At 42.5% G+C, this 24,911-nt stretch overlaps 1 long non-coding RNA gene across 1 annotated transcript in view; it reads left to right on the top strand.

Moving 5' to 3' along the window:
- LOC123576396 overlaps positions 1-23,760 on the top strand; it is a 29,383-nt gene extending 5,623 nt beyond the window's left edge. Inside the window, exons 2-3 of the long non-coding RNA XR_006701362.1 lie at positions 3,529-3,651; positions 22,422-23,760. This is a non-coding gene — a long non-coding RNA (uncharacterized LOC123576396). The remainder of the gene's footprint in view (positions 1-3,528; positions 3,652-22,421) is intronic.
- The last annotated feature ends 1,151 nt before the right edge of the window (positions 23,761-24,911 follow it).

Genomic DNA, 24,911 nt, shown 5'->3' with positions numbered 1-24,911 from the left:
TGTAGGTCCTACAGAGGCTCAGTATCATAGGTGTCTTTCCAGCTGATGATGCACGGCTCTTGTGCACACCCAACTTGGTAGTCTGCTGGGTCAGACTACTTCTAATTTATCATGAGTAGGCAAGCCATATATAACTTGGGGGTCCCTGGGCAAGCACTCAGTCTCTACTGGAGCCCCAGAAAAGCTAGACACGGTTCCTCATAGGAGAAAGTAATTTGCAGGGGATGTATAGCTGTGTTTTAAGATCCTAAAGCTGTGTTCTGTGATTCTCCTGGCAGAGGCCCTGCAGAGCACCCCTACCTGCCCTAGACACCTCGGGCACCATTTAATCTGCTGAGTCACCTGGCAAAAGTCCCGGAGCAGCTCGCCTGCAGCTCAGACCGGTTGCAGATCCTTCTCTTTTGCGGGCCCACTCAAAACTGGCAGCCTTTAGGGTAATTCAGAAAATGGGTCAAAAGAGCAGGTGCGAATGAGGTACATGTCGTCTCCAAACTCCAAGGAGCCCTGCTAGGCTCGGTGCCTCTTTCTCCGTGGTCAGGGGGAACACTGGAAACCACTGTCGACATGCCTCAGACACTGGACTCCTAGAAACGTCATTAAGGTGGCAGACCTCTAAAATTTTAAGGGGCTCATTTCCCATCTGCTGATACAGAGGTGTCCTACCCAGGAGTCTAGAATGGTTGCAACTCCTGCTTTCCACGTCCACATCAGCATAGTAGTGCCAACACAGTGGGCCAGCATGATGTCTTGTCAAATGGAAGAATGATTGGTCTCTGCAGGGGCAGTAGTGACAGAGGACTGGAGAATTCTATATCCCTGAGCTTGGGCAGGGAAGGTGGATTTCTTGTCCTACCAGCTCAAAGAATACTGTTTTTGTGGGTGTTTACCAACACAAATAGATAATGCAGCATTGACCAGATACCCAGCTACATAGCACATGACAGAGAGCATGTCGACTTGCTCTAAAAACAAAAAGACATCTGGAACAGCAGCCAAATTGGAGTGGCCACCTGAGTCAGCTGATAACAGACTGTCACCAAAATTCACCTGCCTTTTGTACAGACACAATTGAGCAATTCTTTCAAAAGGAAGACATCGGCATTATGATTGCACAATAGGGGTGCCTGGGTGGCTCAGTTGGTTAAGTATATAACTTCAGCTCAGGTCATGGTGTCATGGTTGGTGATTCTAAGCCACGCATTGGGCTCTGTGCTAACAGCTCAGAGCCTGGAACCTGTTTCGGATTCTGGGTCTCCTCTCTGCTCCTCCCCCCTTGCACTCTGTCTCTCTTTCTCTCAAAAATAAATAAGCATAAAAAAAAGATTGCACAATAAATGACCAGAATTCAAATCCATCTGTCTGGTTCCAAACTTTAAGGCCCGCCCCCACCGCCAACATTAGACCTCAGAGGCTTTCTGGTCACATTCCACCCTCCCCCACAGCCCCCCCCCCCCCCAAGTCTAGACCTGAAGATTCATGACCAGGAATAGTCTCATTTTTTGGTAAACAAATTAAAAAAAAAAAAAGATTCATCTTCTTACAAATATTAAGTAGACTGCGAAGTAGTTACCCCAAATAAGACCCAACCCTTCCGCAAACATTGCATAGTTTCTGATGGACATCCAAATGGTAACTGGCTGTCTTGATGGCCGTTTGGTACCTTTATCCTCAGCGGCCGCGCTGGGCGCGAGCAGTGGGAGCGGGGACCTTCGGGGGCCAAGTGTCCGCCACCCACCGGCCTCGCCCCAGTGACTTCTCCGTCTCCTCTCGCGCCCAGCCCCGGGGCCTGGGCGGCAGCGTTCGCCAAAGCTGCGGGATGCGCGCAAGCCCCAGCGGAGACCCTGCACAACGAAAAATTCATTTTCAAGCTGCCCACCAAGGATAAAAAGACCTTAGGCTCCGTGGCCAACCTGCAAACGGCCATCGCAGACCGTGAAGGGCTTGGAGGAAAAAGCGAAGGGGTTCACGGTGCTGGGGTACAGCCCGGGCGAGAAGCCACGGGCGAGAAGCGCGGGGGGGTGTGCACACAGAGGAGGCCCAGAATGCTGAAACTCACATGTAACGTGCCATGCCTGGTAGGTAACAGCAGGCCTTCTAAAACAGCCTAGCCCAAACAGGATTGCGCACTCCTTCACCAGGGAACAGAGGCTTCCCAGGGGTGAGGGCGGCGCGCGGGGGCGCGGGAGCGCTCCGCACGCACCCGAGGCCGGTGCGCGCCTTCCTCCGCGGCCACTTTGGAGCCCAGCACATTACTCCAGCTCTGACAACCTGCTAACTGATCGTTTGAAAGGATCACAAGGGCACGCGGTTGCAACCGAGGTGAACACCACTCGGAAGAAAATACAAGTACTGTCACCTGACTGGCTTCATGTCGGAAGTCAGCGCGCAGAAGAAGCCTCATCCATGAAAGTGCTAGGGACTCGGTGCCCTCACTGTACCAGTTGAAGACAGAGACATTGGCCTTCCCAACAGAATGATTCATCTTCGGGGGAAGGGGGTCCCGTTTCCCCAGGAGAAAGAGGGCGCAGGGGTAAGAAATGCCTGGATGACATCACAGCAACCAGGCCCCTACCCATTCCCCGTGTGCCTACGCAGCCTTCCCTAGAAAGAGCGCTTCAGGACCGGCGGAAACAGTCATGAGGAGATGCAAAGCAAGCGCACAGAACAAGAATTAGCTCAGAGACGGAGTTCAAACGCAGAAGAGCTACAGTCCAGAGGGGGCAGGACAGAGAAGGGATGGAGAGCATTACCACGTACTGTGAGGACAGGAATTGGGCTCCTCTGACTCCCTCCCTACTGAACTGTGGTCATCCTATGGGCTTTGTAACAGCCTTAAGGTCAGTGTCAGATGATGTTGAGGGCAGGAACTTCAGGAAGTTACACCGAGGAACCTACAAAAAATGCCCAGTTATCTGTCAAAAGATGACTTTCAGGTGTTTGAAAAGTGTAATGTTCGAATATTGTGTTTAATCATACCATATTGAACTTAAAAAATTTTTAAACGTTTATTTATCTTAGAGAGAGGGCGGGGGCACGAGCGGGGGAGGGCCAGAGAGCGAGGACGACACAGAATCTGAAGCAGGCTCCAGGCTCCGAGCTGTCAGCACAGAGCCCCACACAGGCTCCAACCCTCCGACTGGGGGGACATCATGCCCTTAACCGACTGAGCCACTCAGGCACCCCTGCGCTGTGTTGAGCTTTGGTACCATGGCAAGGGTTGCTCTGAGTACCGCTTATGGTAGAGCACTTTCTTTTTTTTCTTTGAGCCAAATGAAAGCAGGTGACTGCTGTTTGCCTTATTCTCATCTTTGTCCTAGTCTTTATTACATTTCTTCCAGTGAAAGACTTCGTTGTGCCAGGTGTTATGTAAAACGAATTAGGAGGACGTAGCTCTTTTTTTTTTCAATAAAGAAGGGAACAGTCTGGAGAATTTTAGGCATATTTTCATAAGGTTATTGAGCTATTGGATGTGAAGAAGCTCATAGAAAATGCTTACAAAAGTTTATTTCCCTCTCTGCCTTCCCTTAGGAAGAATGTTCTCTTTCTTCTGGTTGGACATAAGGGGTATTTCTACTGAAAGCTGGAGCATGAAGGGTCTGTCTAGGTGACTGGATTTTCCTGGAGGACACTGGGATCTGGGAAACGTCTAAGGTGAAGGAAGTACCTGAGTTCATGCTCTTCCTGTGTTGAGTACATTGACGTAACAGATAAGTTCATTTACCCGACGTTAATATTGGGAAAGGAAATCCATATCTTCAAAAGCTAGAGTTGAATTGCTCTTGCCAATACAGCGCTTTAAATTTCCCCCAGAGGGACACACATAACATACAGTAATAATGACATAGTATCTTCCCTGATTTCTCAGTCCCTTCCCCATTAACAGCTGAACTATTTTACAAGTCTGAGCACAACAGACATTTGAGAACTGGCAACTTAAGAGAAGCCAGCAGAAAAGGTTTGTCTATAGTCAAGCACCCAGGTACGTGACCCAGTCACTGGCCCACTCCCTTGGGACACCTACTTTCTTACTTTGTACCAACATGATTTATGGTGATGATGGACAAAAGTCATCTTTTCTTTCTTTCTTTCTTTCTTTCTTTCTTTCTTTCTTTCTTTCTTTCCTTCCTTCCTTCCTTCCTTCCTTCCTTCTTTATTTCTTTCCTTTCCTTTCCTTTCCTTCCTTCCTTTCCTTTTTCTTTTCTTTTCTCTTTCTTTCTTTCTTTCTTTCTTTCCTTCCCTTCCTTCCTTTCTTTTCTCTTTCTTTCTTTCTTTCTTTCTTTCCTTTCCTTTCCTTTCCTTTCCTTCCTTCCTTTCCTTTTTCTTTTCTTTTTCTCTTTCTTTCTTTCTTTCTTTCCTTCCTTCCTTCCTTCCTTCCTCCCTCCCTCCCTCCCTCTTTCTTTCTTCTTTCTTTCTTTCTTTCTTTCTTTCTTTCTTTCTTTCTTTCCTTCCTTCCTTCCTTCCTTCCTTCCTCCCTCCCTCCCTCCCTCCCTCCCTCTTTCTTTCTTCTTTCTTTCTTTCTTTCTTTCTTTCTTTCTTTCTTTCTTTCTTTCCTTCCTTCCTTCCATTTGGACCAGGAAGAGATGCCTCCCCTACTCTCTACAAGTAGTGTTACAAAGTAGTAAGTGTGCAAAAACTATCATGGCATAATGCAAGACCAGAGACAATTCTTTGCCCTGTTCTATTATTGCGTTAATATTTACTTAAATTATGACTCACAAAATGGTACTCTCACAGATGAAGGAAGCATTGGTAAGACTTAAAATTTTTTTTTAATGTTTATTTATTCTTGAGAGGGAGAGACAGAGCATGAGCGGGAGAGGGAGGGATAGAGAAGGAGACACAGAATCCAAAGCAGGCTCCAGGCTCTGAGCTGTCTGCACAGAGCCGGACACAGGGCTTGAACCCACAAATCATGAGATCATGACCTGAGCTGAAGTCAGAGGCTTAACCAACTGAGCCACCCAGGTGCCCCAGTAACACTTTACATGGCAGAGGAAGTACCTTATTGGCTTCTACAGGATTGTGCAGGTATACCCAACACAATGACTCTAGCAGCATCTCATGAAGGGGAGAAGCCATAAGAATCCCCTGAGATTTATACACGGTAGAAACTGAGGCTCCCTGGACCTGCGTTTTTCATGCTCATTAAGAGCATCTTGAGGGAACAAGCCACTGCAGTAATGTGATTTGTTTTATGCTATCAATCCAGTGCTAATCATGAAATGGTCTTTCATTAAAGAGCTTCTAATTTTATCTAAGGGTCAAATATATAAAGCTCTCTGCTCTAAGGACTGGAAACTGCCTGGAAGGTTCAGCTAATTTTATCCCAGCTCTTGCCTTCTCATTAATAGCATTTGGGGAAATAGCAGTCAGTTTCTCTGATCGCACTGCATACACAGCAAAGAGTCAAAATAAGAATATGTGTAACAATTTTGAGAAAAATCAGCCAATTTTGCAAAATATTATCAGTTGTCTATTGTATGTTCTGAGGGACACTGAAGTCATATGCCGTAATGAGTGAGATGCCTAATAAGGTATCGTTTATTTGACCGCTTAATGCTGAGTCCTATATTTTGGCCACAATAATACTAAGCAGCTGTCCATCTGAACGTCAAGTCACATCTGGCAAACTTGCATTGGTGAACACTTTTTATTTTTTATTTTTATTCTTATATATTTTTAATTTTTGACCTTTTTTGCTGTTTACTTTTAATTTTTAAAGTTTTTATTTTAAGTACAGTTAGTCAACATACAGTGTTCTATTAGTTTCAGGTGTACAACATAGTAATTCAACACTTCCGTACGTCACCCAGTACTCATCAGGACAAGTGCATTCCTCAATCCTCATCACCTGTTTCACTCATCCCCCCAGCTACCTCCCCTCTGGTAACCGTCAGTTTGTTCTCTATAGTTAAAAGTTTGTTTCTTGGTTTGCCTCTCTTATTTTTTCCCCTTTGCTTCTTTGTTTTCCTTCTTAAATTCCACATATGAGTGAAATCAGATGTTATTTGTCTTTCTCTGACTTATTTCACTTAGCATAATACTCCCTAGCTCCATCCAGGTCATTGCAAATGGCAAGATTTCTTTCAAAAAAGAATCCTAACCCTAATTTTTTTTGCATTCAACAAATATTTGTTGAGTACCCACTAGGCATACTTAAACAAAACAGAGATCACTGTCTTTGTTTTAATATAACTTATTGTCAAGTTAGCTAACATACAGAGTGTAATGTGTGCTCTTGGCTTCGGGAGTAGAGTCCCATGATTCACTGCTTATGTACATCACCCAGTGCTCTCCCAACAAGTGCCGTCCTCAGTGCCCATCATCCATTTTCCCCTCCCCCCTGCTCCCCATCAACCCTCAGTTTTCTGTATTTAAGAGTGTCTTATGGTTTGCCTCCCGCTGACCCTAACTTTTTATGGCTGAATAATATTCCATTGTGTAACACACACACACACACACACACACACACACACACACACACACACACACACACTCATCTTCTTTATCCATTCGTCAGTCTATGGACGTTTAGGCTGCCTTCATAATTTGGCTATTGTAAATCATGCTGCTATAAACATAGGGGTGCCTGTATCCCATTGAATTGGTGTTCTTGTATTCTTTGGGTAAATACCCAGTAGTGCAATTGCTGAATCATAGGGTAGTTCTATTTTTAACTTTCTAAGGACCCTCCATATTGTTTTCCACAGTGGCTGTGCCAGTTTGCATTCCCACCAACAGTGCACGAGGGTTCCCTTTTCTCTTTCTCTTTCCCTTTCCCTTTCTCTTTCCCTTCTCTTTCCTTTCCCTTTCTCTCCACATCCTCTTCAGCATCTCTTGTTTCTTGTGTTGTTGTAGCCATTCTGACAGGTGTGAGGTGATATCTCATTGTGATTTTGATTTGCATTTCCCTAATGATGAGTGATGTTGAGCATCTTTTCATGTATCTGTTGGCCATCTGGATATTTTCTTTGGAGAAATGCCTGTTCATGTCTTCTGCCCATTTATTAATTGGATTATTTGTTTTTTGGGTGTTGAGTTTTATAAGTTCTTTATATATTTTGGATACTAAATCTTTATCGGATATATCATTTGCAAATATCTTCTCCCATTCTGTAGGTTTCCATTTAGTTTTGTCATTGTTTCCTTCACTATGCAGAAACTTTTCATTTTGATGGAGTCCCAGTAGTTTATTTTTGCTTTTGTTTCCCTTGCCTCAGGAGACGTATCTAGGAAAAAATTTGCCATGGCCAATGTCAAAGAAGTTCCTGCCTCTGTTCTTTTCTAGGATTTTTATTGTTTCAGGTCTTACATTTAGGTCTTTAATCCATTTTGAATTTATTTTTGTGTGTTTTTGGTGTAAGAAAGTGGTTCAGTTTCTTTCTTTTACATGTTGCTGTCCAGTTTTCCCAGCACCATTTGTTGAAGAGAAATTCTTTTTCCCATTGGAAATTCTTTCCTGCTTTGTCCAAGATTAATTGGCCATATAGTTGTCGGTTCATTTCTGAGTTTTCTATTCTGTTCTATTGTCTATGTGTCTATTTTTGTGCCAATACCATACAGTTTTGATTACTACAGCTTTGTGATATAACTTGAGGTCCAGAATTGTGATGCCTCCAGTTTTCTTTTTCTTTAAAAATTTTTTTAAATATTTATTTATTTTTGAGAGAGAGAGAGAGAGACAGAGACACAGTGCGAGTGGGGGAGGAACAGAGCCGGGGGGGGGGGGGGACACAGATTCCAAAGCAGGCTCCAGGCTCCAAGCTGTCAGCACAGAGCCTGATGCAGGGCTCAAACCCACAAATTGTGAGATTATGACCTGAGCTGAAGTCAGACGCTTAACCAACTGAGCCACCCAGGCACCCCTCCAGTTTTGCTTTCCTTTTGGAAGATTGCTTTGGCTATTTGAGGTCTTTTGTGGTTCCGTACAAATTTTAGGATTGTTCATTCTAGCTCTGTGAAAAATGCTGGTGGTATTTTGATAGGGACTGCATTAAATGTATAGATTGCTTTGGGTAGTATAGATGTTTTAACAATACCTATTATTCCAATCCATGGTGAACATTTTTAAGTTGTGACAGCTTGTTGTATTTACCTAGACCTGTAGGCACCATCTTTTGAGTTGGCAAACTTTCCTAATGTTTAACACTAGCCCTTGCATATAATGAATGCTCAATATGTGCTAATTGACTCAGTGAACACTTTTTAAAATGCAAGAGAAATTAAAATAATTCAAGTTCAAATCCTCAGCAACAAAAGTATTCTTTCTGTAGCTCTTGGTTATAAAGTTTAAGGTTACTTACACCTTATTAAAAATGCTTTTTCACAGAGGCACCTGGGTGGCTCCGTCAGTTGTCTGACTTTGGCTCAGGTCATGATCTTGTGGTTCATGAGTTCAAGCCCCATGTCAGGCTCTGTGCTGACACCTCAGAGCCTAGAGCCTACTTCCTATTCTGTCTCCCTCTCTCCCTCCCTCTTCCCCCTCCCGTTTGTGCTCTGTCTCTCTCAAAAACAAATAAACATTTAAAAAAATTAAAATAAGTCTGTGCTCATCAAGTGATTTGTGGTGAATCATAACTTTCTTTCCATGTTTGTTTATTTCCTTTGGAGGGTTGAAGGACAGAAATAACTCCTGCCATGGTGAACAGAAAGAATCTCAGGGATTGGGTTGTTTTCCCGAACATAAAACTAACCAAGGATCCGAGAATATTAAACTTGATATCTCTAGTTATTTGGTAGCAATCCATTCAAAGATCTCTTATACAGTCTCTCACAAAATAGAACAGTGCATGGGTAAAGCCCAACACTGAGATCACAACCTCCTATTGCTTTTATGGTCTTTCTTTCTAAAGTTGGAAGAATATTTGGACACCTGTCAGGTTGGAACAAAAACAATGATCCTTACATGTAAAAAGCTTAATAAGTTTTTGTCAAGGTTTGAGAGTTCACAGGAAAAGTCACACCTGGGACAAGTATGGAGAAGTGGAGGAAAGCAGGTTATGAAACTGGAGTCTCAGACAGAAGAATTACTCCTAATTCAGTGCCCCTGAATGAACTTGGAGGAAGAAGGTGACCATTGGTGACCATGCCCATGAATTTAAAGAAATGCCACAGCTGGCCTCAGTTTCAGTACCCTCACTCTTGCTAGCAGACAGGACTTAGATTCAGAGCTTCAAACTTTATTTTTTTATTTATTGAAAATTTTTTTAACATTTATATATTTTTGAGAGAGCGAGACAGAGCATGAGTGGGGGAGGGGCAGAGAGAGGTGAGTACACAGAATCCAAAGCAGGCTCACAACTGTGCTGACAGCTCAGAGCCTGACGTGGGGCTCGAATCCACAAACCACGAGATCATGACCTGATCCGAAGTCGGACGCCCAACTGACTGAGCCACCCAGGAGCCCCTGGAGCTTCAAACTTCAGATCAGCTTCCGTCTACCATCACGACCTTTCCCACCTTTGATTCTGAGAGAAAACAAGCTGAATTGGACCTCCCTCTTATGGTATGAATTGTTTCTGACAACCTGATCAGGAAAGTTTCTTTGGGGCTTGTCCAAACAATAGCATCATGGGCCAGAATAGGGCCTATTACTTGTCCCTTCCTTCAGTTGTGTGAGGGAGAACTCCTGGAATGGTGGATTTTCAGGCTGTTCACAGCTTGTGTCAAGGCAGAAAATTGGAACAAGATCACCAACCTTGTGGCGAGACTAAGTCTGTGCCATCTAGCACTGGGGACCAGGCTACACCATCACATATCCATGGATTACTGCTGGATCTAATAGGCTTGCTTTTCACTCTGGACACTTGGGCAAGGGAGTCTTAGAGGTGGCGGAGGACAATTAGGTGGAGGAGAAGGGAAAGTGAAAGCCAGATTGGTCCCAATATCCTGACAGTGATCTCGCTTGGGAAGAACAGTTCCAGAAAGAAATGAGATAAGAACTTGTAAAGACCTGTAGGAGTCTCTTGCCTTAGCTGCCAACGGTGACGGGTCAGCCTTCTTCTGTAAAGTGCAAATGTTCTTGGACTTGTCGCTGTCCCCCCGAAAGAGATGGTCATCGGGAAGAGAAGACACACTGGGCAAGAGCCCCCTAGAATTTGTAGTGAAGTGTGAGTCAAGGCTTTGGAATTGTTTTCATGAAATTTACCAGAGTAATATGGAAAGTATTTTTGATATACAAATGAATTTCTGAATTGGAATCTTATAAAGTGTGCTTCTCAAACACTCATCGTATGAGTCACCTGAGAATCTTGTGGGTATACAGATGAATCAGTAGGTCTGGGGTGGGGTCTCAGATTCTGCATTTCTAACACTCCTAGGGGATGTCAGCGTTCTGCCCTTGGGACTGCACTTTGTATGTAACAATGTCATAAAGGTTGGGACAGGCTGGTAACACCAGCAAAATGGAGATAGGAGAAAATCAAGGTGCATTTAGAAAAGGTGGGACTCAGACAGGAAGAAAAGAACTGAGATGCTGCCACGCTTCCATCATCATGGTGCCAGATAGGGGCCTTAGACTCCTGCAGACGGGGACCAGGACAGAGAGCCTGTAGCGGATGCTGAATGGGGAATGGAGGGACCGAAAGAACTGCTGTGAACAGAGTGCAGACCCAGACCGAGGCCACTGAGGAAAGGGCCACCAGAGACCCAGTCCCATTTAATTCACACCTTGTGGCCTGCATGGTGGTATGCATGAATTTTTGTTTTGAAGAGCTCATCCAGTGGTGTGTGCTAAATGAGAGCTCACGACGGAATGCCTGCCCGCGGAGGACACCGAGGGCCTACAAGTCCTCGGCACAGTTGTGTGAAAAAAAAAAAAAATCTCCTCTTTCTGTGATTTCATCTGATTCTAGCTTGGAGGGGCCACAGCAGGGATGGGGGTAAGTGATAGAAAGAGCAGAAGGGGAAAGAGCAGAGCACCGCCCCCTTCCTGAGGCTGGGTTCCATCTCCAGGCAGGTCTGAGATGAAGGAGTGGGGGATTGACATTGGAATTGACATTGGAATTGGACTGGTCGGTCGTGGCAAGGGTCAGCCCAGGGGACTTTTGAGGGACGGGGAGGTGGATTTCAAACCCAGCCCCTTGGAGCGCAGTAATGTGTTTCCCCCTGTCCCCTCCCAGGCTCGGCCCATCAGACATGAACTAGTACCAATGCACAGGTTTGAACAAGGACAACTAAGAACAGACTGGAAAAGGTGAAGGGCGGGGAAGGCAGAGGCCTTTTCTCTGCACTGCAGGGTGGCTGAAATTGAACCCAACCCTGGGGATCTCTTGCAGCTCCAACAGATTTATTCCTTTGCGGTGGAGAGCCAGCTTTCTCCCTGCACTCACTGAAGCCTTAAAGTCCCGAGGGCTTAAATTTTCTGGAAGCGTTACGTTCTGACTCACACAGGAAGGAATGGGTTGCAGGAAGGGGTGGAGGGTAAGGAGAGATTCTAGAACACAAATAAGGAGCAAGCCAGCAGATGTAAAGGTGCAGAACATCTTTTAAAGCTAATGTTGCGTCTGCTGGTTCCATCTGTAGTTGCTTCCTGAACTGTGTGTAGATCTGTGCTCTCTAGAAAAGTGCACATGAATTCTGCAACACCTGCAAAGACATGATCTTATGCAGCATCATTGTGAGTTTGGCCCTGGATCCTGGAACTGGCTGGAATTTCGAATTGGCTCTGCCTTCCATGCTACCAGCGTTCGTAATGTAACCAGGATCCTGTGGGAGAACCTGGCACGACTCGCCACTGGGCCCACTGTGGCCTTTCCTGGGGCTCAGCCTGCCCCTTTCTCTTCTCCTGAAGGTCCCAGGGATTTGGCCTAGTCCTTGCCTTCTCTAGAAGATTCCTTCTCTGTATTGAAATGAATGGTACAGACTAAAAGCCTAATGCTTACCCTTTCTCTAATAGCTCTCCTGAGGTGTTTTTTTTTTTTAATTTGCCTTGTTTTATAACCACAAATCACTTTTTAAATGATAATATATTTTTTGTTTATTTTTTAATATTTTTGAGACAGAGAGAGCAAGTGAGTGTGCAAGCAGGGGAGAATCAGAGAGAGAGAGAGAGAGAGAGAGAGAGAGAGAGAGAGAATCTCAAGCAGACTCCACACTCAGCATGGAACCCCACATAGGGCTTGATCTCACAACCCTGGGATCATGACCTGAGCTGAAATCAAAGTCAGACACCCAACCAAGTGAGACATCCAGGTGCCCCTAAATTACAATATATTATAGAGCTCCAACAGAAATTTGTGGATTATAACGTGACACGGGATAGAAGACCCTTAGACAAATAGGTGAAAGACATAAGCACAATTTTGTTGTTTCAAAATACTGTGTGAGTGTATAATAGAATGACCACCAACTCCTCAATCATAACCAATATTAAAATAAGACAATGAAAACATTTTCTTTTAAGATTTTTTTCTGTTTTTCTTTTTTAATTTTCTTTTTTCTTTTTTAAAATTTACATCCAAATTAGTTAGCATATAGTGAAACAATGATTTCAGGAGTAGATTCCTTAGTGCCCCTTACCCATTTAGCCCATCCCCCCTCCCACAACCCCTCCCGTAACCTTCAGTTTGTCCTCCATATTTATGTGTTGTCCCCCTCCCTGTTTTTATATTATTTTTGTTTCCCTTCCCTTATGTTCATCTGTTTTGTGTCTTAAATTCCTCATATGAGTGAAATCATATGATTTTTGTCTTTCTCTGACTAATTCACTTAGCACAATACCCTCCAGTTCCATCCACGTAGTTGCAAATGGCAAGATTTCATTCTTTTTGATTGCCGAGTAATACTCCATTGTGTGTGTGTGTGTGTGTGTGTGTGTGTGTGTGTGTGTGTGTGTGTATACACATACCACATCTTCTTTATCCATTCATCCATCGATGGATATTTGGGCTCTTTCCATACTTTGGCTATTGTTGATAGTGGTGCAATAAACATGGGGGTGCATGTGTCCCTTCGAAACAGCACACCTGTATCCCATGGAGAAATGCCTAGTTGTGCAATTGCTGGGTTGTAGGGTAGTTCCATTTTTAGTTTTTTGAGTAACCTCCATACTGTTTTCCAGAGTGGCTGCACCAGCTTGCATTCCCACCAACAATGAAAAACAGATCCTCTTTCTCCGCATCCTCGCTAACATCCGTTGTTGCCTGAGTTGTTAATGTGAGCCATTCTTACAGGAGTAAGGTGGTATCTCATTGTGGTTTTGATTTGCATTTCCCTGATGATGAGTGATGTTGAGCATTTTTCATGTGTCGGTTGGACATCTGGATGTCTTCTTTGCAGAAATGTCTATTCATATCTTTTGCCCATGTCTTCACTGGATTATTTGTTTTTTGGGTGTTGAGTTTGATAAGTTCTTTATAGACGTTGGAAACTAACCCTTTATCTGATGTCATTTGCAAATATCTTCTCCCATTCTGTCAGTTGCCTTTTAGTTTTGCTGATTGTTTCCTTTGCTATGCAGAAGCTTTTTATTTTGATGAGGTCCCAGTTGTTCATTTTTGCTTTTGTTTCCCTTGCCTCCAGAGACGTGTTGAGAAGAAGTTGCTGTGGCCAAGATCAAAGAGGTTTTTGCCTGCTTTCTCTGCGAGGATTTTGATGGCTTCCTGTCTTACATTTAGGTCTTTCATCCATTTTGAGTTTATTTTTGTGTGTGGTGTAAGAAAGTGGTCCAGGTTCATTCTTCTGCATGTTGCTGTTCAGTTTTCCCAGCACCACTTGCTGAAGAGACTGTCTTTATTTCATTGGATATTCTTTCCTGCTTTGTCAAAGATGAGTTGGCCATACGTTTGTGGGCCCATTTCTGGGTTCTCTATTCTGTCCCATTGATCTGAGTGTCTGTTCTTGTGCCAGTACCATACTGTCTTGATGGTTACAGCTTTGTAGTATAGCTTGAAGTCTGGGATTGTGATGCCTCCTGCTTTGGTTTTCTTTTTCAAGATCACTTTGGCTATTTGGGGTCTTTTCTGGTTCCATACAAATTTTAGGATTATTTGTTCTAGCTCTGTGAAGAATGCTGGTGTTATTTTGATAGGGATTGCATTGAATATGTAGATTGCTTTGGGTAGTATCAACATTTTAACAATATTTGTTCTTCCTATCCAGGAGCATGGAATCTTTTTCCATTTTTTTTGTGTCTTCAATTTCTTTCATAAGTTTTCTATAGTTTTCAGTGTATAGATTTTTCACCTCTTTGGTTAGATTTATTCCTAGGTATTTTATGGTTTTTTGTGCAACTGTAAATGGGATCGATTCCTTGATTTCTCTTTGTGTTGCTTCATTGTTGGTGTATAGGAATGCAACTGATTTCCGTGTGTTGATTTTATATCCTGAAACTTTGCTGAATTCATGAATCAACGCTAGCAGTTTTTGGTGGAATCTTTTGGGTTTTCCATATAGAGTATCATGTCATCTATGAAGAGGGAAAGTTTGACTTCCTCCTGGGCAATTTGGATGCCTTTTATTTCTTTGTGTTGTCTGATTGCAGAGGCTAAGGCTTCCAATACTATGTTGAATAACAGTGGCGAGAGTGGACATCCCTGTCTTGTTCCTGACCTTAGGGGGAAAGCTGTCAGTTTTTCCCCATTGAGGATGATATTACCGTTGGGTCTTTCTTATATGGCTTTTATGATCTCGAGGTATGCTCCTTCTATCCCTACTTTCTTGAGGGTTTTTTATCAAGAAAGGATGCTGTATTTTGTCAAATGCTTTCTCTGCATCTATTGAGAGGATCATATGGTTCTTGTCCTTTCTTTTATTGGTGTGATGAATCATGTTAATTGTTTTGTGAATATTGAACCAGCCCTGCATCCCAGGTATAAATCCCACTTGGTCGTGGTGAATAATTTTTTTTAATGTATTGTTGGATCCGGTTGGCTAATATCTTGTTGAGGATTTTGCATCCATGTTCATCAGGGAAATTGGTCTATAGTTCTCCTTTTTAGTGGGGTCTCTGTCTGGTTTTGGAATCAAGGTAATGCTGACTTCATAGAAAGAGTTTGGAAGTTTTCCTGCCATTTCTATTTTTTGGAACACCTTGAAGAGAATAGGTGCTAACTCTTCCTTAAATGTTTGGTAGAATTCCCCTGGAAAGCCATCTGGCCCTGGACTCTTGTTTTTTGGCAGATTTTTGATTACTAATTTGAGTTCCTTACTGGTTATGGGTCTGTTAAAATTTTCTATTTCTTCCTGTTTCAGTTTTGGTAGTGTATATGTTTCTAGGAATTTGTCTATTTCTTCCAGATTGCCCACTTTATTGGCATATAATTGCTCATAATAGTCTCTTATTGTTTTTATTTGTGCTGTGTTAGTTGTGATCTCTCCTCTTTCATTCTTGATTTTATTTATTTGGGTCCTTTCCTTTTTCTTTTTGATCAAACTGGCTAGTGGTTTATCAATTTTGTTAATTCTTTCAAAGAACCAACTTCTGGTTTCATTGATCTGTTCTGTTTTTTTTTTTGTTGTTGTTGTTGCTGTTTCAATAGCATTAATTTCTGCTCTAATCTTTATTATTTCCTGTCTTCTGCTGTTTTTGGGTTTTATTTGCTGTTCTTTTTCCAGCTCCTTAAGGTGTAAGTTAAGGTTGTGTATCTGAGGTCTTTCTTCCTTCTTTAGGAAGGCCTGGATTGCTATATACTTTCCTCTTATGACTGCCTTTTCTGCATCCCAGAGGTTTTGGGTTGTGGTGTTATCCTTTTCATTGACTGCCATATACTTTTTCTTTTCTTTAAAAGAAAAACTTTTTTTAATGTTTATTTATTAGTGAGTGAGAGACAGACAGACAGAGTGTGAGCAGGGGAGGGGCAGAGACAGAGGGAGACACAGAATCCAAAGCAGGCTCCAGGCTCTGAGCTGTCAGCATAGAGACTGACGTGGGGCTCGAACTCACAAACCGTGAGATCATGACCTGAGCCAAAGTCGGACGCTTAACCAACTGAGCCACCCAGGCACCCTGACTTCCATATACTTTTTAATTTCCTCTTTAACTTCTTGGTTAGCCCATTCATTCTTTAGTAGGATGTTCTTCAGTCTCCAAGTATTTGTTACCTTTCCAAATTTTTTCTTGTGGTTGATTTCGAGTTTCACAGCGTTGTGGTCTGAAAATATGCACGGTATGATCTCGATCTTTTTGTACTTACTTAGGGCTGATTTGTGTCCCAGTATATGGTCTATTCTGGAGAACGTTCCATGTGCCCTGGAGAAGAATGTATATTCTGCTGCTTTAGGATGAAATGTTCTGAATATATCTGTTAAGTCCATGTGGTCCAGTGTATCATTCAAAGCCATTGTTTCCTTGTTGATTTTTTTATTAGATGATCTGTCCATTGTTGTGAGTGGGATGTTGAAGTCTCCTACTGTTATGGTATTACTATCAGTGAGTTTATGCTTGTGATTAATTGATTTATATATGTGGGTGTTCTCACATTTGGTGCATAAATGTTTACAATTGCTAGGTCTTCTTGGTGGATAGACCCCTTGATTATGATATAATGCCCTTCTGCATCTCTTGATACAGTCTTTATTTTAAAGTCTAGATTGTCTGATATAAGTAAGGCTACTCTCTTTCTTTGGCAACCATTATCATGATAGATGGTTCTCCATCCCCTTACTTTCAATCTGAAGGTGGCTTTAGGTCTAAAGTGGGTCTCTTGTAAACAGCATATACATAGATCTTGTTTCCTTGTCCATTCTGTTACCCTATGTCTTTTGATTGGAGCATTGAGTCCATTGATGTTTAGAGTGAGCACTGAAAGATATGAATTTATTGCCATTATGTTGTGTGTAGAGTTGGAGTTTCTGGTGGTGTTCTCTTGTCCTTTCTAATCTTTGTTGCTTTTGGTATTTATTTATTTATTTCTACACACACACACACACACACACACACACACACATATATATATATATATATATATATATATATATATATATTTTTTTTTTTTTTTTTCATCTTGTCTCTCCTCAGATAGTCCCCCTTAAAATTTCTTGCAGGGCTGGGTTAGTGGTCACAAACTCCTTTCATTTTTATTTGTCTGGGAAACTTTTTATCTCTCCTTGTATTTTGAATGACAGCCTTGCTGGATAAAGAATTCTTGGCTGCATATTTTTCTGATTCAGCACACTGAATATATCCTGCCACTCTTTTCTGGCATGCCAAGTTTCTGTGGATAGGTCTGCTGCAAACGTGATCTGTCTTCCCTTGTCGGTTAGGGACTTTTTTCCCTTGCTGCTTTCATGATTCTCTCCTTGCCTGAGTATTTTGTGAATTTGACTATGATATGCCTTGTTGATGGTCGGTTTTTGTTGAATCTAATGGGGGTCCTCTGTGCTTCCTGGATTTTGATATCTGTGTCTTTCCACAGGTTAGGAAAGTTTTCTGCTATGATTTGCTCACATAGCCCTTCTACCCCTATTTCTCTCTCTTCCTCTTCTGGGACCCCTATGATTCTGATGTTGTTTCCTTTTAATGAGTCACTGATTTCTCTAATTCTTAAATCATGAATTCTTAAATTAATTCTAAGTTAATTCGAAATTAATTCTTAAATTAATTCTAATTCTTAAATTAAGAATTCTTAAATCTAAATCTTAAATCATAAGTTTGTCCTCTATATCGCTGATTCTCTGTTCTGCCTCGTCCATCCTTGCTGCCGCTGCATCCATCCGTGATTGCAGCTCAGTTATAGCATTTTGAATTTCATTCTGGCTATTTTTTACTTCTTTTATCTCTGCGGAAAGGGATTTTAATCTATTTTCGACTCCAGCTCGTATTCTTATTATCGTGATTCTAAATTCTAGTTCAGACATGTTGCTTTTATCTGTGTTAGTTAAATCCCTGGATGTCGTTTCTTCATGCTTTTTCTTTTGGGGTGAATTCCTTCATTTTGCCATTTTGAAGGGAGAAAAGGAATTAATGAGGTAGAAAAATTTAAATAAAAAAAGTAAAATTAAAAAATATTGAAATTAAAAAATTAAACACACATAGCAATCGAATAAATGATGCTAGATCTTAGGTGTGTTTGGTCTGGGTGTTGAAAGTGGTTTGACAGATTAGAGAAAAAAAGTGGCGGAAAAGAAAAAAAAGAAAATCGTTTGAGAATTTGAAAAAATGAATACACTGAAGTAGACTACAATGAGATGATGGAAGTAAAATAGAATTTGAAAAAATATACACAAAAGTAAAGAATATAGTAGCAAAAAATTAAAGAAAAATATTTTTAATAAAAATTAAAAATAAAAATGATTTTTTTCTATATTCAAGAAAAAAAGAAATGAAAAAGAGAAAAAAGAAAAAAGAAAAAAGGAAATCATTTGAAAATATGAAAATGTGAATACACTGTAGTTGGCTAAAATAAACTGATGGAAGTAAAATAGAATTTGAAAAAATTTACATAAAAGCAAAAAGTATAGTAAAAAAATTAAAGAAAAATATTTTTTAATAGAATTTGAAAGTAAAAATGAAATTTTTCTTTCTGCAATCAAGAAAAAGAAAAGAAACAAAAAAGAAAAAGAAAAAAAAGGAAATTGTTTGAAAATTTGAGAAGGTGAATACACTGAAGGAGACTAAAATAAAATGATGGAAGTAAAATAGAATTTGAAAAAATTTACACAAAATTAAAAAATATAGTCATAAAAATTAAAGAAAAATATTTTTAATAAAAATTAAAAATAAAAATGAAATTTTCTCTTTCTGTATTCAAGAAAAAGAAGTGTAAAAGAAAAAAAAGAAAGAAAATTGAATACATGGACCTGCTAAGAGACTGAAGTAGGACTGAAATTATTTCGTTTTCCCCTAGAAGTCAGACTCTGAAGGGCTTTATAGTCCATAAACTAAGCCGGTGGTGAGACTTGTGTTCAAGGAGGGAGGTTGGCCCAGTTGGGCAGGGCTCAGTGTAACCACTCCGCCCTCCACTAGATGGCGCTGCTCGCCTCCTGGGGTGGAGTGTTGCGGCGCTCTTGGGTGTGTATGCGCATGCGCGGCAGAAGTGCAAATGGCGTCAGCCACCTACCCAGTCTGTTCTCCCTCTTCAGCCCTCGGCCACGACCCGCTTTCTCACTGTCCGTGACCAGGCCCCGGGGCAGCACTTCTCTCCCGAGTTCTGTCTCAGACGTGGCTGTTTTCCCGGCCCCTTACTTCTGAAGGACCGAGGCTTTGACCCGTTCCGCCCTCTGCGGGAGGGTCTCACCCAGCAATGGCCCAAGGAGCAATGGCCGAGTGTCGGCCGCACCCAGGAACGCTTGCTGGACCCTGCTGCTGCCAGTGCCCGAGACTGTGGCTGGGTGCCGGCCCCCCCCAGAAAAAGTTCGCGAGATGGTGTAGCAGGTGTTTTTCAGGGATTATGGAAAATTACAACACACATCTGGCACCAGGCTTCACCCTTAACGAGGGTGCTTGTTCCAGCCCCAGCGAATGTGGCGGTTTTCTGGGTTCTGCTGGGACCAGGTGGCTTCAACCGTCTCCACCAAGTGTCCTTCCAGCAGTGGAACCGCTTTTCCCCGTGTGGCCCGAGCACCTCCCGGACCCCACCCTGCTCCTGGGGATTCGCCATTCTCACCAGAGCACCACCAGGTAGGGAGCTGCGGAGTTGCAGCCTTTGCGTCCCCCTTGTTTACAGTCTTAATGGAATCGAAACCCTCTCCTTTCTCCTTTTTCCCTTTTTAGTTTAGTCCCTGCGGCTGTTTCCAATTTTCCACTTTCTCTCCAGCTGCTTTTGAGGAGGGGTGCTTTTCCCGTATTCTCACCCCCCTCCCCCCCCAGTCTCTGTCCTCTCTCTCTTGCGAAAGCACCTTCATTCCTGTGCCTTCTCACTCCCCAAGTTCACTTCTCCGCACCGCATACCTGCTGAATTCTGTGGTTCAGGTTGTGCAGATTGTTGTGTGACTCCTCCAATCAGTTTTCTAGGTGTGTCGGATGGGTTAGTGTTGGTCTGCCTGTGTTTCATGGATGCAAGATGCACAAAAAACTTCCATGCTCTTCCGCCATCTTGGCTCCTCCCCTGAAAACATTTTCAAATTAGTTAAAGCCTAAGTTCTCACAAGGATTTATGAGGTCATGCACGGTGGCCTCCCCATGTCCTTACCTTCCTCCTCCACCTCATTGGCCCCCTGGATGGAACATGCTTGGGGCAGTCAGGCCTCTGCACCTGCCAGGTCTCCGCCTGGAATGCCCCCACCCCCACCCCAATGTCTACAGGGCTAGCTCACCCATTTCCTTTAGGGCTTGGCTCTATTGTCCCTTCTCTGTGATGAAGTAAACAACAAAAAAAAGTTTCAAACAGAGAGGGAGGCAAACAATAAGAGACTCTTAAATACAGAGAACAAACTGAGAGTTGATGGGGGGCGGGGGAGAGAGGGAAATGGGGGATGGGCCTTGAGGAGGGCGCTTGTTGGGATGAGCACTGGGTGTTGTATGTAAGTGATGAATCAAGGGAATCTACCCTCAAAACCAAGAGCACGCTATACACACTGTATATTAGCCAACTCGACAATAAATTATATTAAAAAATAAAAAGATCTGCTGGTGGCTAAACTACTAAGGAGGAATGGAAAATTGTAATAGAAACCACAAACTTAGAGTCCCCAGATTCGTAAAAGTGATAAACCGCCAGGCTACACCCTGATGTGTATCACAGCTCAAATTTTTCTTTGGTGAAGCAAACACCAGTTTGCTTCAACTCACACATGGTTTTTAGCAGCTTTATTGAGATGTAATTCACAGACCGTAACATTCACCCCTTTCAAGTGCACAGTTCAGTGGTTTGGCATAGAGTCACTAAATGCTATGGGGTAAAACAGTCCCACTATCTGATTTGTTGAATTCCAGAGCAGTTTCGTCATCCCCCAAAGAAATCCCGTACCCATGACCCCTCGCTGCCCATATCCTCCTTGCCTTTGCGCCTGCCAGCTGGGAATCTTTCTCTTTCTATAAATGGAATTAGACAATATGTGTAACTGTGAACGGCTTCTTCCACTTAGCATATTTTCAAGGTTTGTCCACACTGTAGATGGATATATTACCCGATGTCTGTCTATTGTATGGATACATCCCATTTTTATCTACCCATTCGTCAGTTGAAGGACATTTAGGTCATTGCTACTTTTTGGCTACTCTTGTAACTAAAGCAAGCGAGAGCTGTCCAGCCGATGAGCAGCTAGCTAATGGAAAAACTGACACAGTGCTTTGGTGGTGAAGCAAGATAGGCTCCTGATGTGGCTCCAGCGAGGAGAACTGGGAGCTAATGCTCAAAGCTCTGAACTCCCGGAAGGCTAACAAACAGGTGATTTTAAAGGGTGAAAGTTCAGGGTAAGGGTCGCGGCCTTGGATCATGCTGACTGATGAGAGGTTAGGTCAGCTGTAATATTTTCTTTCTCTGGTCATCTTGTTCCTTTGGGTGTGAGGGTAGTGAGGTAGTGAAGGTTGTCCTGCTTCGGGGCCCTGGACCTGCAAAACTTTCTTGGCCGACTGCACCAGTGATGTCATCTGTGGGCACAAGGGCCGAAGTGCTACATCCTGTGACTCTTACTAACCTGCAAACTGCTATTATGCTTTTCTTGCAAACTGCACATTGTGTTAACTTCAGGCGGAACAGCAGTCCACAGATTCTTGGGGAGGCAACTTTATATTATTTCCTGAGGCAATTTTACACGGTTCTTTAACCGTAACTAAGGCTGCATGACTCTGGCTAGAGGCAACACTGTAAACTTGTATTTTCCCTAAGTTTACTTTTAGACAGGACGCTAGAAATAAATCATACTTAAATCTCAGAGATATGTCCAGAAAAATATGTCCAGAAAAATCAGATGACCTGATTAAGTCAAAATAAATTAGAACTAACACACACTCTCACACACACACATACACTCACACACACACAATCCCCAAAAGTTAGGGTATAAAATGTTATATATAAAGTATTTCATTCTGGGAAAATATAATCATGTATGCAGGAAATAGATCTGGAGAGATAGATAGTAAATGTTACCAACGTTTTTCTCTTAGTGAGATTATTGTAGATTTGTTTGTTTTACTTATTCTCATTTTCTGTTTTTTGCTTCAATTAACTTGGGTTACTTGTGGAATTACAAGAATAGTACTTGTGTAATAGAAAGACAGAAATAACAACTGATAACGAATGATTACTTACTATTTTCCAGACAAAGTTTAAACACTTCCTATGTATTTTAAAATATGACACATGGGAATGTATAACTCCTTTAAAAATTCTTAAGAGCCCCAGTAGATGAGGACTCTGATAATCCCCCATTTTACAGCCGAAGAAATTGAGGCAAGGAAAGGCTCCAGAAACAGCTGAAAAGTGAACAAAAATTACTAAAAGATGCACGGTGTCCACCAAGTTACTAAAGCATGAGAAAAATATCAGTTACTCAAAATATTGATTTTGACCAGTGTTTTAACAATTTGTTGTTGACAGACTCATCTGGAACTGGTGTATCTGGGGTGAGATAAGGAGCATGTGAAGTGGAGAAACAGATTTTCTTGAGAAGGGATTGCTTGAACCAAATCTTCGAAGATGGCTAGATGCTCACCAAGTTGGCAGGCTGGGGGTACAGGATATGGGACCGGCGAAGGCACATCATAGATGAGATATAGAAGATATAAGGTTTTTTACATTTTTTAAGAGAAGCCAGAGCGATAGATTTTTACGCAAGCTCCTTTGATTTTTCATTGGCATCCACTAATTCAAATTTCTAGAACATTCTGTGTTCTATACCAGCTATGTTGGCAGATGAAACATATCTGCAGGCTTTTGGATCTGACCTCTGGACTAGGCATCATGCCAAGTTACTGAGGCACCTCATTCATTTTAGTGCCCTCAGCTGGGGATGGTCTTTAGTAGGTATCTACAAATGTCACTAATTGGAATCAAAGGCAGTTGTGTGCTGGGAATCAATGGCTCCTTGTACATTCATTTCCAGAAATTCTTCTGGTGCTGGAATGTGCCACTGCCAGCCACCATTTGCTTTTTGTGCTGGAACTAACTGGAAAGCCCAAATGAGGAAAAGGAAGAGGCAGAGCTCGATTCTGCCCTCTCAGGTCAAAGCCTGGGGTGTCCCGGATTCCTAAACTCCATCGATTCTCCGTGACAGCTCCTTCCCCTCACCCCCAAACCTACTTCATTTGGTAGTATCCATTGCCTACCAATAAGCATCGTCTCAGAGACAGAACAAAACAAGATATGTTTAAACGCCCTCCTAGAATTTATTGAGCACAGAGAAGTGGAGTCCCCTGGAACCTTCAGCCCTGAAACTTGTGTAGGGATAAAAGGTGGAGAAAACAGGGCCAAAGGCCTGTGAGACCCTAAGGCCCTAAGCACCGGATGGGACAGGACCTCCCTGTGTGAGTCCCAAATGTAGAACCACTTTTCTGGGGAAACTTCTGCCACCTATTGTCCATGAAGGGAGAGACACCATTCTGAGTTCTAAGGGCTGAAGACTCAGCCTATCTTTCTCCATATGTTACCTAGACTCTTGACCACAGGCTAGGAGAGCTGGGCTAGGAGAGTTGGGCCTTCCTGCTCTGAGGTTCCAGTTCCCCACCTCCTCGCCTCCTGCACTCTACTCTGAGGGAAGGGGCAGGTGTTGTCTACTTCTGAATCCTGGACGCCCGGGAGGGCACCTGGCCTTCAGAAAGACAACGAGAACGGGTTACCGTTAAGTGCTAAGTGGTTAATGATTCAAGAAGTTAGTTTCTGTAAACTGTTTAGTATATGGCACATAGCAAGAGCTCAGTGAATCGACATTATTCAGTTTTTTAAAAAAAATTTTTTTTTCAACGTTTATTTATTTTTGGGACAGAGAGAGACACAGCATGAACGGGGGAGGGGCAGAGAGAGAGGGAGACACAGAATCGGAAACAGGCTCCAGGCTCTGAGCCATCAGCCCAGAGCCCGACGCGGGGCTTCGAACTCACGGACCGCGAGATCGTGACCAGGCTGAAGTCGGACGCTTAACCGACTGCGCCACCCAGGCGCCCCGACATTATTCAGTTTTTTAAACAGGTCCAGTTGAGGTACAACTGATGAAGGTTAGGCTGCACACATTTAAAGTGTACATTTTGATGAGTTTTGACATATGTGCATGGCTGTGAAACCCTCACCACAATCAAAATAATAAATACATCCATTCCCTCTAAAAGTTTGCTTGTGCCCTTTTGGAATCCAACCTCTTCTCTTCTCCAAAAGATACTCCCCTGTCAAGCAACCAGTAATAGTCTTTCTGTCACTGTGGATTAATTCACATTTTCTAGAATTTTCTACAAAGGAAATCATACAGTGTGTACTGTTTTTGTCTTCTTTCCCTCAACATAATCATTTTAAGAGCCATACATGTTGCTATGTGTATCAATATTTCATTGTTTTTTAATGTTTATTTATTTTGAGAGAGAGAGAGAGAGGGAGGGAAAGAGAGAGAATGAGCAGGGGAGGGGCAGAGAGAGACAGAGAGAGAGAGGATCCCAAGCAGGCCCCGAGCCGTTAGCTCAGAGCCTGACTCGTGCTTGAACTCATGATATGTGAGATCATGACCTGAGCCAAAACCAAAAGTTGGATGTCTACACTTTTTAATTTTAGCCATTCTGGTGGGTAGAATAGTGGTGTCTCATCATGACTATAATTTGCATTTCCCTGATGACTAATGATAGCATATTTTCACGTGTTTATTTGCCATCTACCTATCTACTTTGGTGGCACGTCCCAACCTTTTGCCCATTTTTGACTGGGTTTTTAGTCCTGTTACTAAATTGTAACAAGTATACCTTATCATTTTTATAAAGTCTTAAAAACAGTGTATTGAGGTGTAATTCATGTACCACACAAGTCACTCTTTGAAATGTACAATTAAATGACTTTCAGTTTATCCACAGAGTTGTGCAGCGAGCACCACAATTAATTTTAGAACCCTTT

The sequence above is a fragment of the Leopardus geoffroyi genome, chromosome D2 (assembly GCF_018350155.1).
Source record: "Leopardus geoffroyi isolate Oge1 chromosome D2, O.geoffroyi_Oge1_pat1.0, whole genome shotgun sequence".
Classification (NCBI taxonomy): domain Eukaryota; kingdom Metazoa; phylum Chordata; class Mammalia; order Carnivora; family Felidae; genus Leopardus; species Leopardus geoffroyi.
This window is presented reverse-complemented; position numbering and strand designations above follow the sequence as displayed.